We start from the raw sequence: 12,855 nt of genomic DNA on the forward strand, positions 1-12,855 counted from the left end.
CTCTCTTCCTCCACCCTCACTGAAACCTTATGGGACTGAGGGTTTTCATTTCCACAACAAAATGATTTAAAAAGCAGAGGGGCCAGCTCCTGCTCTCAGCTGCACAGAGGAAATTCCTGTCTGTCTCTCTGGGGCTTTGCTTTATCCGTGCATCCGTACTGGAGCTGCTCCCACCACCACCTTTTAATCATTTTTGACTCTTACTTCCTCCAGCTCCTCATTCAGCTGCTTCAGTCACCAAATTTCATTATTTCCTGAGAGCAGCAACAACAACAAACAACCAAAAAGCCCATTAATGCTGAAAATAAATCTATTTAAGGGGCTGCAGCTCTGGGACTCGGTGGTGCAGAGCAGCAGTGGGGGAGCCAGCAGAGCTCCTGGCCCAGGGAAAACCCTTTGAGTCCTGGGCACACTGTAACCAAAAACAGGCCAAAAAGCGTACCCACAGAATTCTGAGAATGCCATGAAGGCAGCAGACAGGATTGGAGCACATTAACCCTCAGACCTCCACAGAAACACGGCTCTCATGACACACCAAAACTCAGCTGCCCAAAAATAAAGGCATGAAAAGCTTTTTGATTGATGGAAAAGGAAGACTCAGCATTTGGACCAGCTTCCCGCAGGCCACCCTGTCCCAGGAGGGGGGAAGCAGCCCCTGCCAGGGCTTACACCGATTAATGGGGAGGGGAAATACAAATTGTGGAAGCAGCAGCCGAGGGAACGCCGTCCATCTCCCCCAGCCCCGGCAGCTCCAGGCTGACAGTAGTTTAATTGCAGCTGTGGGGAGAGAGGAGCAGAGCTGCATCCCCCGAGGCATCTTCCCCTTCGAACCAGCTGCTTATTTAATTTAACAACCTGCCAGAGCCAGGCAGTTCCCAGCCCAGGAAACACCTCTTCATTAAAGCAGGAGCTTCCCCAGCTCCACAGCAGGGCTCCCACCCAAGCCCCTCACCTGTGCCACGCAGAAGGGTTTTCTCACCCAGAGCATCTCTACTTTTCAAGCATTTCCCTATTGTAAATGCAGGTGGTGGGAAGGAATGGTGATGTCTGACTCCAGTTCAGAAGGCTGAATGATTTCTGTATTATAAGTATACTATAATACATTTATATACTATTTAAAGGAGATATTAAAACTACCTACTTGTTCTAACTCCCCTATCTAACTCACAACTTGTGATCCTCTGTCAAGAATCCAGCCCCAGGTGGGTTGGATTGGCCACCAGGCTCAAACAATCCTCACCAGAATCCAACCAAGCAATCACCCCAGGGAAACAATTCTCCAAACACATTCCACACGAGAAAAACAAGCAGCAGAAATAGAAATTGTTTTCTCCTCCTTTCTTCTGTGTTGCTCTATGAAAAAATCCTGAGAGAAAGAAGAATGTCCCTGTGACATTTCCCTGCAGTGTTTTTTGGCAGGCAATGAGGCAAGAGCATCAGTGCCACGTCCCACCAGGTGTTTGCTACATGGGGTCACCTGGAAGTGCTCGAGGGGGCACTGGGCAAGGCTTGGACAGGGCTTTGAGCACCCTGGTCTAGCAGGTGCCATCCCTGCCCAGGGCAGGTGGTTAGAACTCAATATTTAAGGTCCACACCAACCCAGACCCTTTGGGTTCCACGATCCCAGCCCTGCTCCCACCACCGTGGGCATCCCTCCCTCACAGCTGCACTGACAAGGAGGGGAATTAAACCGTGCAGGATGCAGCAGTGATTTACACAGAGGGAAGGAAAGGACTGCAGATAAACCTTAATGATGTAAATGTAACCTATAATTAACAGTTAACATGCAGGGAAGATGGCCCTCAGATGGAGCCGAGGAGAAACGTGGTCGTTTATATTCCATGTGGGTCCAGGAGCAGGCGAGGAAGCTCCCACACACCCTGCATGTGTAAATAACGGCTCCTTCAAATGAGGGAAGGAATTTACAGCAAACAACATTCTGTGTGCTTGCTCAAGTATCTTATGTTTAAATAATAGGAGCTAAGTGATGCATTTCTGCTCAGGCACTAATCACTTCCAGGGGCCTGCAGCTCCGTTAGGGAAATTGCCTTCTTCAATCATTTAGGACCATCTATGGCTTCTCTGGACCCAGAGCTGTTTCACTATTTGCCTCGGTGCTCTTCTTATTCACGCCTGGATTTTTGGGGTAAAAATCAGGATTGGGGATTTAGTGTGGGTTGCATCCAGCCCAACAGCTCCAGGCAGCTCTCAGCATTCCCTGCCACAATGCTGGGAGAGAGGAGATGCAGGAGACCCCACTGCCACCTCCTGTCACCCAGCCCAGCCTGACACAGCCCCCAGCCTGGGCAGGGAGGGCTCCCAGAGCAGAAATAAAGAGCAGAGCAGTTTCCAGCAAGTGCAGCAGTGTCCCTGCCCTGTGAGCACTCTCAGGGCTTCCCTTGCCAACCTAAACGTTATTTTAACTGCAAAACCCAGACTGTAACCCGTGTCACGGCTGGAGACCAGCAGGGTTTTATAACCAAAGCTGGCAAACAAAAGGCCAACGCTTCTTTTTAATGCCCCACAGCTTCACCCTAAGCAGGTAAGAGGGGGAAGTCCTTCCCCCAGAGCCCTGTGGATCACCTGGAGGTGGCAGGTTCTGGAGCTACCAGCCAGGGGGTGGAGAGGACACCTAACACATGGTGTTAAAGCTGTTGTGCTGTTCCAATCGCTAAAATTTCAAGTAGGCATTAAATATCTTATTGAGACTATCAGCACATACAATTTGTGGTCATTAAATGCATTTCCTTTATGTTTCCCCGAGGCTAGAACAAACCTTATTTTCAGCTCATTTGCAAGAAAACCCTCTGAAGACTATAATTTAACTGCTACCAACACCATAAATCTTTAAAATTAGTTACTTAACTGTTTGCTAATGACCATGGATGTGTTCACTAATACAGCTACTTTTCAATTAGCTCTCAAGAAGAACTCTGAGCAGAGAGGAATGCTTGGGTTTTTTAAGTGTAAGTTAATGCTATCCCAAGGTAACCGAGACAGCACTAAAGGACCCATCCTCCTTGCCACTCCAAACCCAGCAGTTTGGGGACAATGACCCCACCCAGGCTTGGGTAACTGGATTTAGCCTCATTTCAGCATCCACACAGGTACACCAGAGCAGCAAATAACCCCATGAATGAAGGAAAAAGCAGAATACCCCCACCATGGGCAGGCAGATGGGAGTGCAAACAGCAGCTGGGGCCAGCACCAGGAGGACATGGAGACAGCAATGGGACCAACAGAGCTCCCCTGAGCTGCACTTCCCCTGCATCCCTGCAGCATCCCCTCCCCTTCCCCCAGAGCTGCCTACACGTTGTGACACTCCCCTCCTGCACAGGGCAGCAGTTCTGCCTGAATTCCCACATTTATTCTTAATTACCTCATGAAGAAGTCAGATATATTGACTGCCACCTGTTCGATACATAATTCATGTGCCAGGAGAAGCAATTTCCAAAAGTTCACCTTGCTGGATCCTTCCAGGTTTTTTTTTTCCTGGGTGTCAGCAGTCACATGCTGTTAGCAGAGATGGATCCCTGCACGTGCTACAGGGGCAGTGGATTTCCAATCACTGCTGCAAAACACGGGGGCTACAAATATTAGCACTGAGGCATTTTGCAAGGCAGACATTTTAATTTAAATCGATGAGTTATTGATTCATTTTTCATGCAGGAAGGAGAGCTCAGTGTGTATTTCTGCCACTCCATCTGTACCTCTGATGACCTCAGGCGTACAGTATAAGCCTGATGTAAAATATTTCCTTTCCTAATAGGGAAGCTTTTATGGCCTTGGACCTGAGTGAGCAGAAAGTCATCTGGGAAAGGATGCCTGACTAGGAAACCATGGCAAGGAAAGTAATTAATGTTTAGCACATACTCTCAAATTAGCCTATCCCTGAATAGGAAGGAAATGAATCACGAGCTGAACTTTTATATAGCCTCAGGGTCTTCTCAGACACAAAATTTCCTGGTGTACAGGAGCTGATAAAGAGCTCACATCCCCACACCTACAGCCTTGGGAAGGAGAAGAATGAAGCCAGGAGGGAGAGGCCTGTCTGCTTTTGGGAAGCTGCCTTATGCCCAGAATTTGCTTTTGGGAATAGGGAAGCTAGACAGGGATTTTTAGTGGAATATTTCCTTTAGGAAGCTAAGGACAACACGAAGGAGGAAGGCAGGGGCTGAATCCTGGCTTTGGGGATGGTTAAGAAAACATCAGTGAGGGCTGGAAAAGCCCCAGGCATGGCTCTGGATGGAAAATCTGGAGGCTGACACATCAGGTTTCCTGTCACTGCTTCATTGCCATCATCCCTGGACCATTCCCATCTCCCAGGCTGCAACACACGTGTGCCAAGCAGGAATATTTTTCCACAAGGAAAGCTGGCTTTCCTGTGACCCTAGAGAGCACAATTCCCCTGCAGTTAAAAAAATTACCAAGATGTCGTTGATCCTGGACACTTCCTGATGGGAAGCAGCCCCACACCCACCACAAGCAGCACCTGTGTTTCAGGCAGGGTCCCCTGCCCTGTTCAGCTGCTCAGGGCAGGATGGGGAGCTGGCACCTTTCCCTGGCAATGCAGAGAGGGAGAGAACTGTGGCTGCAACACTATCTGCCTGCAGCAGGAACACTGCCCAGCGTTGGCAGGTAAAATCATCCCTTTTCCAGCCATTTTGCTCTTTTCTGAGGCGATTCCCCAGCAGTGGCTCTTTGGTCTCCCATAAGTTCCTGCTCTCCAGCCCTAAAGCCATCACCCAGCACTGGCATCCAGCCGAAATGCCACGGGGGGTGAGGATGTCCAGCCAAGGAACAATTAACCACAGCCACCAAAGGCTTTGTCTGAGTGCCATCTCTCTCAGAAATCTGCACATGCAACGAAAACAGCAGCAGAGCAGCCTCACTGTGCAGTGAGCTCTGGAGGGAAGTGGTTTTCCACAGATTTCCAGGAGATACCAGCAGGTCTTCGCCCGCTCTGCGTAATTGCGTTCTTTGAAGTCTGGCTCATAAAGCAGCAACAACAAAAATCACTTTCATGTCTGTAATAAAGCAGAACTGTAAAACCACGAGGCAGCTCCCAAGGAAGGCTGGGCTGTGCGAGTCAGGACGCCAGCAGGGACGGGCACCGAGCGCCTGGCTGAGCCCAGGGCTGCGGGAGGGGATGGAGGGAGCAGCAGCCAAAACAAGCCTGAGGGGAGAGTCCGTGCTGGGCCAACACCAGCCCCTGCCTCTAGCATTAAAAACGTTTGCAATGCCTCTTCTGAGAAATTGGTTTAGCCCCAAAAGCTGCTCCCACATCCCACCTTTGGCTGGGAGCTGGGAAAGCCGTGTGCAGGTCAGCTGCCTCCTCCTGCCTCATCCCAATGCCCGTGTGGTGCCACAGGAGCAGCAGCAGGAGCTGGGACCATCAGGACCAGCCCTTTTCTTGGGGTCTGCAGTGCTGGGATGACCCCAGGAGTGTAAAATCCTCATTTCCCAGCCCTGCAGCCACAGAAGGAGTCTGAATGTGCAGGATCAGCTTCTCAAGGGTGTTTATTTTCCCTTCTCTAGAACATTCTCTCTCTGCCCTGATGAGCTCTGGCTAGCAAGGATGCCACAGTATTCTGTGTGCTGCCTCAGGCAGCATTTACATTTTATATCAAAAGTTACGTATAATATGTTCACAATATTGTGCCAATATCTGTCATTTATGATGGACAGTGTGTCTGTGCCTTAAACCAACAGAAAAGTGTCACCAGCACAGCAAGGCATGGAGGGCAAGGAGAAGGAGAAGAAGGTCAGGACTTGCCCAAATCCCTCCATCTGGTCCCCTTGAACCCCATTATAAAAAAGCCCCAAAATTCTGCTTTTCCACCCTGTGTTAGTTCAACTACCACACTACTCAAACCCTTGTGGTTTGTAATTGCTCACACAGAGTTGGCAGCTTTTTCCATGGGCTAAAATGGAAGCCACAGGTGTTTGTGACTTGGTGCCAAGGTCTCTGAGCCCCTGCAGGGTCTGGAGCCAGCCAGGGCAGCCAAAGGGATGTACTGCACCCCAAAACCCTTCCTGCTGCACCAGAGGGGTCTGAACCAGGCCAGCAGCCCAGGTGCCTTCTGCCCTCTCTGTGTGCCAGCCTTTGGGGACAGATTTGCTTTCCCCAGGTGTCAGACAACACCTCAGCACCCCTCTGCAAGATCAAGCTGCCACCACTGGGATGGCAATGCAGAAAATTCTCTATTCCTGGGCACCCAGCACCCCAGAACCAGCTCCCTCACACCATCCAGGAGTGCCCAGGCACTTTATTCACCCCCAAAACCTTTTTCCATAAGGTCTGGGGAAATATTTTCCCCAGCTACCTGATAAGAGATGCCAACAGTGCAGTCCTGAAAGAGTCCCTAATGCAAAATCCTCTGTGAGAGCACAGGGAGCTGCTGCACTCGGGCAGCCTCAGCCAGGTGTTAATCAAGGCTTTTTTTGCTGAAGGAGACATCACATCAAGGGCAGATTTTTCTCCCCAGCACTACAGGAGAGCAGCAAACAGACACCAGGAGGTTTTTGCAGGCAAAAGGAAGAGCTCCCAGACGTTATCCGGGTAATCATTTCTGGGATGTTTGCAGAAGAAACCCTTCTGGTGATATTAAATTATAAATTAGATGCCAATAACTGCCTCAGCAGCGATCAGAAGGCATTTTGGAGACGAGCAGGAGATGGGGCTGGGCCTGACAGTGACAAATTGGAGGTGCGGGCAGACACACCGCCCTTCCCAAGGAGCCTTTCCCAAGGAGATGCCGTGTGTCAGCATCCCCAAATTGAGCTGCGAGGCTGCCGCAGCCCCGCCGGGCGCTGAACAGACCCTCGGAGCCATCGGCTCTCTCCCAGATTAGGCTGGCTACGGGCTCGTTCGCAGAGGGAAATGCAAAAGCCACATTTGTCATGCACCAGTGTCCCCAGCTGGCAGGGTTACCGTTCAGAAACACAAATAATCACAGGATATGATTATATGCAGGTGCTTTTAAGAGCTCTTGGAATCGGGGTACAGACCCAAATCTGACTCCGACACGGCTTTCGACCTGAACATATTTTATATTCTATCGTTACATAACTCACGTGTTAATTATTAAACTGATATTGTTCTGTTGTATACATTGACATGAGTTTCTCGTGATCTTTCTTAGGTCACTGACCACAGTTTCTCATGATTATTCTTATGATTAAACAGTAATTACACTTAATTACTAAACAATCATCACATCTAACAATTATATAAATTATCATGTACTAGCTACACAGTGCAGTTCTAGCGAGTACGAGTTCTCCATATGCTTAGGGTGTTTATTTTTCCAGGGCCTACTAAGCTTATTTTTCCTTTTAACCCTTAATCCCCATGATTTTAAAACCCTTTTACTATCAGCAGCAAGGCTCTGCTTTTCACCCTCCACACAGAGCTACCCAAGGGTCATGCATTGGGACCCTGGAAGGACTTTTGATGCTAAAGGACATTAAAAGATTTAGTGCTAAAAAAGACATTTCAAGCCCAAAGCTCAGAACACTGCTCTCACTGAAAGGCAGGAGGGATCAGCCCCAGGTCCTGTCCCTGACAAAGAATAAGGGCACACCTCACTGTGGGAAACTTCAGAATTGTGATGACACAAGGGAAAGCAAGAAAAGAGACTCTGGCCGTGCCACTGGCAGGGACAAAGGCTGCTCCAAAGGCACCTGCACTTGCCAGCAGAGCAGAAGGAGGCTTGGCAAAGCCCATGGAGTGCTCCAGGAGCAGAGCCACCTGGCCAGAGCACGGATTCCGGGGCAAACAATGGCTCTTTGTACAGCTAAAGCACACCAGATGGCCTGGGCTGCCAGGATCCAAGTTTAAGGATGCACCAAAGCTGCTGCAGAGGAGGAGCAAGGATGAGGAGCAGAACAGAACAACCCCAGGCTCAGGCAGAGCTCCGGGTGTGGAGCCACAAGGAGCAAGGGCTGCAGAGGAAACGGGGTGTGACATCCCCCCTGCCTCGTCCTCTGCCCTGCCAAGACCTACCAACACTTCCAAAACCCCAAAAACCCTCTCCAAAGAGCCCCAGGGGGGAAGCAGAGCCTCGAGGAGAGCTGATTTACCAGGCTCCACAGGGAAACACACCTCTCACGTCTCACAAAAGTGTGATGTAGATGTAGTAAATAGGAGTAAAACCGGCCAAAAGCTGATTCCTGGTGTGCTGTGAAGAAAACCTCTCCCAGGAAAGTGCCCCGTGTGTGCTGCCCCCTGCAACAAGGGGGAATTATGCCAAAGGCAGCAGCCCAAAGGGAGGAAAGCACTGAGCAGTGAGTCAGAGGAAGAGATTTTGCCTATAGATGGTAGAAGAGCAGCAGAGAGCTGTGAAGGGGGCAGAAGGGAGTGGAAAAGGCCACCACAGCACCAGAGGAGAGGATGGAAGGAGCCAGGAAACCCGAGCTGCAGTGCAGGACAAGCCTGGCTGGAGAGCTCTGCATTATGCAAGGCAGTAAAAGCAGCAGAGCCCAGCCAAGCCCTGCATTCTGCAGCACTGCTGGCACCAGGAGCAGCAGAGGGGAGGCACAGGAGGCTGATGTGAGCAGTGGAAAACCAACAATAACTTATAACCAACTGAATTCAAGAATCAAATCAGCCCAAAGCCGAGGCGAGTGGTTCCTACAAGGGGAAAAACTAAAATTCATGCCCGCAGCTGTTAAAACCCAGGGAGATCTGCCCTCAGGTTACCAGGGCATGGCTGGAAGGGATGGAGCATCTTCTGAGCACAAGTTTGGGCTGGAAAACTTGAAACTGCAGCATCAGCTCTGGAGATGTGCAGGTTAAACCCCTTGGGGACACCTGGCACTGAAATGGGGGGGGAGAGGCACAGGAGGAGAGAGCCAGCCCCTGAAGCACTGCAGCAGAACAGAAACACGCCGTTTTCAGCCCAAAAACACCCACAGAGCTGCACATGGCAGGTGTCCAGGCCAGGGAAGGTGCTGGGCAGGCTGGGGGGCACAGGAGGGTCCCAGCAGTGGGGTCTGGGGCCAGCCCGAGGCTGTTTCCATTCCCTCTCACCTGGCACCCAGCTGAGCTCACCCAAAGCAGCCTCCAAGGGGTTTCACCCTTCCCTCAGCTGCCAAAAACCACACAAGAGTTTGCACCCTCCCAGCCCCAGCTGTTCCAGGCCTCCAAGGACAGGAGCACCCCCATTCCTTTTGAATCAACCCCAAGTTGTTCTAAGCAACAAAACCTCAGTTTCCTGTGAATTTGCACAATTTATCCTGGCAGCCCATCCACGCTCCCTGCCCACAGCACGGAGCAGGAGCACCAAGGGTCCCACACTGCCAGATGCTGCTGGGATTGTCATGGGCAACACAATAAATCTCCTGCAAACCCCTGATTTCCGCCTGGGCCTCATTTTCCACCCCCCCAAATCACACATGCTGTGGCTTTTGCCAAGCTGAACTGTTGGGACAGAGAGGGAAAGAAAACTTCTGGGGATTTATTTCTCGACCCAAAGCTGTCCCTGTTGGAGGAAGCTTTCCATGCCAAGTCCTAACTAAAATAAATAAATAAATAAAAAAGAAAATAAAATCACATTCATTAGTCAGCTCTCTTGGCTGGATCTGCAATAAGAATGTAATAAACTTTCCATATGTCTCTGATAAACCAGACAGCTTAAGTTATGAGCAGAAAAAGGCATCAATTTTTAAAACGTCAAAATTCGCCATGAGACTCGGGCCAAGCACTTGTTCCTAACGAGATGGTGGAAAGAGTCAGATCCAAGTTTAGAGACAAAAGAGCTGGAGGAGGCCACGCCAGCTCGGTGCTCGTGGCTCCTTTTAAAGCCCTTGTTTTCCCCAGGAAGCAGCTCCTTCCCTGGTGCTGGCAGCTGGCTCTCCCTGCTCCCAGAGCAGGACCTGTCCCCATCCCAGCACAAGGGGAGGCTCTGCTGCCCTGCCAGGACCTCCCTCCCAGCTCCAGGCACACACAGCCTTTGCTGTCAGCAGGGGATTGATGGAGAAACTCCACATGCCCAGCCTGGGACTGGACATTTTGCCCTGCAGGGATTTGGTGCATTTACACTGACCCCATGCCAGCACAGGGAGCAGTGAGACCATGACCTTTCATGGCCAGGGTCACACCCTGAGCTCAGCTTGGAGCCCAGCAGTACCAAACCAGCTGCACTCCTCCACAAAATGCTCTTGAGAAGTCCTGGTGCTCCTGGCTATGACCCAACCCCACCCTGCTGCTCACACACAGAGGTTCCCTGCCACATCCTGATGCTGAGCTCGTCGAGGGATGGGGGCAAAGCTTCAGTTTGTGCCCCGAGGGTCTGACCCCACCACGGATGGCAGCACGGGGCATGCAGAGCAGGACCAGAGGGTTTTTCAGCCAGCCCAGGGTCCAAACCAGCCCCCAGCCCCATTCATCTCTGGGGCAGCACAAGGGATGAGAGCAGGCTGGGACTGGTCTATAACATTTGACAAGCTGTACTCCTCAGGTAGGCACAGAGCTGGCCCCACCGGGGTGAAGCTGAGCAAACCTCGGAGAGTGATGGGCTTTCAGCACTTTAATTACAAAGCAGTAGGCGAGAACAGCCTGCCTGATGTTCAGCAGGAAATTGAACTGCACCAGCACAGCAGACATATTCCTGCACAGCTCCCCTAGCAACTCTGGGAAACTTTCCAAATTCCTGCACCATTAACATTTAAGGAGTCGTCTCTGAACTCTGGTAGTTAAACAGTGAGGAGAAACAAGAGCCTGTAAATGGATTTGTTCTGTGTAGGGCAGTTACTGAGGGGGCTGCTTAAATCAGGGTTTGCTGACAGCAAAGCCCTGCCTCAAAGCCCTTCAGCATTTCAAATTTCCACTGATTCTGTGACCCTCTGGGCACTGCCAGGCCCTGGCAGGATCTTATGGTTGTGCCCTCCCACTGCAGAGTGAAGGTGAGGGGAGACAACCTCAGATGAGAGCAGCTGCTGCTCGTGCCCACCCCGAGGCCACGGTGATGGGTGAGCTGGTGGCCACATCCCAAATTCCCAGGGGGATCAGGCCAGGGACCAGGTGCAACCAGAGCAGTCAGGTATTGTAAATGCAGGTGAACCTGGTGGGAAGGAATGGTGATGTCTGACTCCAGGTCAGAAGGCTGAATGATTTCTGTATTATAAATATACTATAATACATTTATATACTATTTAAAGGAGACTAAAAATTATTTCTTTATTATAACTATGCTATAACATTAATATACTATTTAAAGGAGACTAAAACTACCTTACTTTTTCTAACTCACAACTCGTGCCCCCCTCTGAGCCCACTCCCAGGTGGGTTGGATTGGCCACAGGCTCAAACAATCCTCACCAGAACCCAACCAAGCATCACCCCAGATAAACAATTCTCCAAACACATTCCACATGGGAAAAACAAGGAGCAGAGATAGAAATTGTTTTCTCTTTCTTCTCTCTGTGCTCCTCTGTGAAAAAATCCTGAAGAATGTGCCTGCCACAGTCAGGGCTGGTGGGAAGGGGCTGCAGGGAGCAGTGCCTGGCATGGGTGGCACGAGCAGCCCTCATGCCCAGCTCAGCACAGCCCAAAATCACTGCCTGCCCCTGCCTGGCTCCCCCCACGCTGCACCAGGAGCCACCTTGATGGCGTGGGCAGGAAAATCTTGCTGTGATTTATTTCCCCACACGCAGCAGCTTGACATCTTTATTGGTGCTCGCAGCAGGCACAGCACTGCACACACAGACCTGACAGGCAATTGTGCTCCTGCAGGGCCCAGCACAAGGTACTGGGGCTGCCCTGAGCATCCCTCACCTGGCAGGAATCATTTCCTGCCTAAATCACCACCTGGCCCTGCTGCAGGAGCTCCTGTGCCTCAGCCTGGGGGGCAGCCACAGGAAAAGACTTTGCCCTGGTTTTTTCCAGTGCCCCCTCCCCAAGGGTGGGTGGAAATTATTGAAATTGTTCCTTTTCAAACAAGCTGCAGCTCCCTGGCCTCAGAGTTTAACACCAGCCCAGAAAATGCAGAGTTCCTTCCCTCCCCTCTTTTAACTAACCTGCCCAATGCTACCCAAGTGGAATTATTGTTATAATCTCCTGATTCATGGTCCTCAGTCCCAGATAGAGAACCAGTTCTGCCTCCACTACGCTCTTGCAAACGCGTGGATTTGTATTCTCAACTGAAGAATCCAATTAACTTTTATTTTTTAACTTGGGTCTATCCTGGTGCAAGCTGCTGGGCAGCACAACCCAGTCACGCTCCAAACCATTCCACCTCTTAAAAGAGAAAATGTTTTCCTTGGCCCCTGCCCCTTCCTACAGCAGCAAATGAGAGAAAACAGTAAAAGTCTGACCAAAACATGCCCCTGTCCTGGCTGAGCTGCCCCCAGCAGGATGCCCTGGCCCTGCCCAGCTCCTCCGAGGTGGTCACACACATCTGGGAGTCATTGGAGGGGAGCTGTCCCCCAGCTCTGCAGGGACAGCAGGACCACCCAGAGCTTCAAAAGGCAGGATCTGCACCCAAAATTCCACGTGCATCCCCTCCATGTCCTGAGCCAAGCTGCTGAGGGGCTCTCAGTGCAAAATGCTGCACTGGAGGCCTCACAGCACAAAAAAACAGCAAATTGGTGGACACAGCCTGCTGCCACAGGGCTTGGATGCCTCGAGTAGTACAAGGAGCCTGTGATTTAAGAGTAATTTTTAAGTTTATATTAAGTTTAAGAGTACATAATGAGTCAAAATCACCTCCAATTAGTTCTTCTGGGACCACCCTGTGTATTAAAGAGTTTTGCTCCCGCCTAATGACTCTGCCTCTCCTGCAAAAGGCACAGAATTGTGGAGAACATATTGGCAGAGGGGACTGTCCCCTCTCAGGTCTCACAGACAGGAGC

The sequence above is a fragment of the Lonchura striata genome, chromosome 18 (genome assembly GCF_046129695.1).
Source record: "Lonchura striata isolate bLonStr1 chromosome 18, bLonStr1.mat, whole genome shotgun sequence".
Taxonomy (NCBI): Eukaryota; Metazoa; Chordata; class Aves; order Passeriformes; family Estrildidae; genus Lonchura; species Lonchura striata.